The sequence below is a fragment of the Taudactylus pleione genome, unplaced genomic scaffold, assembly GCF_031769625.1.
Source record: "Taudactylus pleione unplaced genomic scaffold, aTauple2 ptg000188l, whole genome shotgun sequence".
NCBI lineage: Eukaryota > Metazoa > Chordata > Amphibia > Anura > Myobatrachidae > Taudactylus > Taudactylus pleione.
Window position 1 is genome coordinate 618,259 of NW_028284590.1, and position 3,823 is coordinate 622,081.

Sequence of the window (3,823 nt, forward strand, 5' to 3'; positions counted from 1 at the left end):
ATATCCAATGTCTTTTGAGAATTGTATTGGGTATATGTTCTATCTTTATGTGTAAGAGTGTCATGGGGCAGGGAGGTCTGGACGAGGCGATGGGGGAGGGTGGATCAAAAGATCTACAGACCAAGTTATAGCGAAAAACAAATACAGTATTTTATTTTATATTAAAGTATAATCGGACAGCGGCCTCTGGAGTGGATTGTGGCCAGGCAGCGTCCTTAGAAGTGGAGTTGTGGCCACGTAGGTTATCAGGGGCAGACCTGCGACTGCTCACTGGCCTCTTTGGCGGTCTTGTGGCCATCCAGTGTCTTCTGCGGAGATCTTGTAGCCATCCCGTGGCATCTATAGTGGAATTGCAGCCAGGCAGCATCCTCAGAGGTGAAGTTGTAGCCATTTAGCGTCCTTGGATGTGGCCTTTTAGGTAGACATGTGTCCATTACAGCAGCTTCTGGGTTGGTATTGTGGCCATTCAGCGGCGTCTAGGGAGATCTTATTGTTGTCCAGCGGCCTTTGGTGCTGATTTGTGGCCAAGCAGTGGAGGTGCGTTTTGGCTGGGAATTGGCTTTTGGAGTGGTCTTGTGGATAGGCACTGACCTCTGTAGTGGAATTGTGGCCAGGCAGCGGTCTCTGTAGCGTACTTGTGCCCAGGCAGACTATGACTCTGCAGTTATAATGGCACACATCTGAAATTGTAGTGGCAGCACTTTATACAGGCGCAGAGCAAGAAGAAGATGAATATACAGAAGAAAAAGCTGCTAATGTCTTTGATGGTAGCAATAGACTCTGGATCACTGAGTTGATTTTTGACATTCTCAGTTTGCACAGTCAACCAAAATCCAGCCTTCATCTTCCCCTGAAGCCAGCAGTAGTAGACTCCTATGTCACTGAGCTGTAAAGAGCGGAAGTTCAGATGGTTTCCATGGTCAATGTACACTCTCTTAGAGTCTTTAGGCCCAACTAGATGTGTTGTTCTGTAAAGCCTTTCATCATCTTTATCCCAAGCCACAGCTTGTCCTGGCATGGCTCCTGGACACTCAATGATCAGGCTGCTGCCTACAGGCTTAGCGTACATTTGAGTTGGTACCTTGGTTAACTTGGGCAGCCAAGGAATGCGATCTTTAAGTTTCATCACCCCACTTATCGTCCCACTTACTAAATTTTGGATCTTTCCTAGGATTCCTGTTAGTGCCTTTCTGCAGGGAGTCATACAGCTCTTGATCAAGATTTCTGGTCTGCGATTGGTAAGATATTTTTGAAATCTTGCTGGAACAGCACCGGATCCACATGGAGCCACATCTTTGTTGGGGAGACGATATCTTGGGTAAAGGTAGTTACTCCTTACATAGCAAAAGCCCAGTCTCCTTTTCTCTCCTTTCACATCACAGCGATCACATACAGTCCAGTCCGAAAAACTAGTGAAGGACACAAAGTCTCTCATTTCCAGGTCATCTTGTGCGTGCTCATTCTGGTCTTCAAATACTACATTTGCTTTTTGGGATTCCTGAATGTCAACACTATAGCCATAGAAGAGCTGCTTGCCCTGTGTGCCACAGATGTAGTGCCCGGAATCTTTTTTTTGTGACTTGAAAATGATTAGGTTGTACTCACGGATGCTGAACCTATGCAGGGTATCATAATTACTGTGCAGGTTGTTACTGTCCTCTTGGGGTTTTCCGCGGACATCTGAGAGCACCTTGGTGAGCTCACCACCAATGGTCTTCTGATAGTACCACACCACAGATTTAAACTCTTCAGGCTTGCAGTGGCAAGTAAGCACAATGGTCGTGTCCGACAGGAACTCAGCTGTATCAAAGAGCAGGAACGCTGGGCAGTGAATGGTCCTGAAGATGTCCTTTTTTTCAACCAGCTCAAAGCCACAAGCCGGCATAATATAAATGAATGCAGCAGCCACAAGAAACATAAGGTGAAGACTTCTGGGAGTCATCACTGACGAAAAATAATATTGTGTTCAGGATAGAACACAAAATATAGTAACAGCAAAGCAGAAAATTAGTCTTCTCTTGTCAACATGTGACAAATGAGTGACCAGCTGATTAACCACTTACATTGTCTACTCTGTTACTATGATGCAACAATCCATTGTTACCATGGAAACGGCCCAGACACACTTATCCATTAACATTTGATAACTACATGTTACACAGGAAGAATTAATGATATTAGACCATAATTATCCAGCATACATTTGCTACACATTAATGTATGAGATAAAAGGAATTATGTTGTACCTGGAATGTAGTAGATACTTACTGACATTATGGCCCTTGGACCATTTCTTATAATTATTAGTTTGTTCCTTATATTAAAAACAAGATCAATCAGACAGCACCTCCCATAGCCTCACACGTCCCACTTCTAGTATTATAGAATATATATGCTTGGTGCATGCAAGATTTTCTATAACTAGCAAAGCCCATATTGTACATATACATCATGTAATCAGGATAACAGCGGTGATTGGGAAGAGAATGGTTTATACAAAGGCCACTATTGGCTCCATACAGATCTCGTCTCCACCCCGTGAAGCTCTTACATTAGTACTGGGGACCTGATGTAATGTGAGTAATGAGTAAGTGCACCACACTATCTTCTCTTTTGCACTGGTATATTATTGCAGTTTTACCAGCGGGGACTATAAATTACTAATATTGTATATGCATGTAATACAGCATCAATGACACATATATCTACTTCATTTGTAGGATGTGGTATGACATGTCAACTTGCAGAATGTTGACATTTATTATGTGACACCTTAATGTTGACATGCTTAGAATAATACTATTTAGCCTAAAACTAACAATAACACATTTAGTTGCTGTTTATTTTTAAACTTGGGCTAATGCTATTTAGTTACAATTAGTTGTGCAGCTGAGGACACAGAGTTTAGGTGTAATCTCCAGCTACTGTCAGACCAGCACACAGACCAGCAGAATACAGATTGCTCTTTCTTGAATTTGTATCAGTATGGAAAATGCTGTAGAAACCAGAGGCGGCTCAAGCTACGGGCTAGCAGGGCCGTCGTCTGGAGCGCCATAGCCTGAAGGACACAGCCCTGCTCCCTGCCTGAACATTATTTTAGAGGCGCTCACCACCGCCACCCACTGGCGGTATTGGTATAAACGCAGAGGGAGGAAGAGGGGGAGGGAAGGGGCGACATTGCAGCACAAGACGACGCTGGGTGCAGAGAAACCTAGCGCCAGACCACCTGGTAGAAACTCTTCAATGTTGCAGTTTGTCCATTCAGGTGAGTTCTGACAATTTAACAATTGATTTATAACTTACAAAATAAAAAAGTGATTTGTCATCTTCTGAGCAAGTATTTTCCAGTCTGATAAAGTGGATGGTGGCACCTGAGCTTCCTCATAGAATGCTCATCTTACTGAGCCCTTATCTCCTCAATGATCAGAGTTACTTTGCACCACTAGGACGAGGACCATATTTGCATATTTATACAATGGAACAGCGCTAATAACAAGATAAAAAATGATAAATATATATATATATGAATACCACAGGTATGGAAGGTAAGCCAAGACACAATATATAAATATAATAACTTTATTTATGTCTCAATGTACTAAGTTATTCATCATTATGGGAGTTAGTCTAATGGTTTGGGTTCTGGTCTCCCACACTGAATGTTGTGAGTTTGATCCCAGATAGGGAATATATTGGGGTTATATTTGGCATAAAAGAATAATCTTTTCTCATTATTTCCACATTAATTTATTGCTTTTTGATTCTATAAAATAGAGAATAAATATATTTGCTAAATATTGCTGTACCTGTAGCTATCATATGT

General features: G+C 42.1%; 1 pseudogene; it reads right to left on the bottom strand.

Annotated features, from left to right (window-relative positions):
* Positions 1-664: 664 nt before the first annotated feature.
* Positions 665-1,942, bottom strand: LOC148519569 (Ig-like V-type domain-containing protein FAM187A pseudogene; annotated as a pseudogene).
* Positions 1,943-3,823: the final 1,881 nt, after the last annotated feature.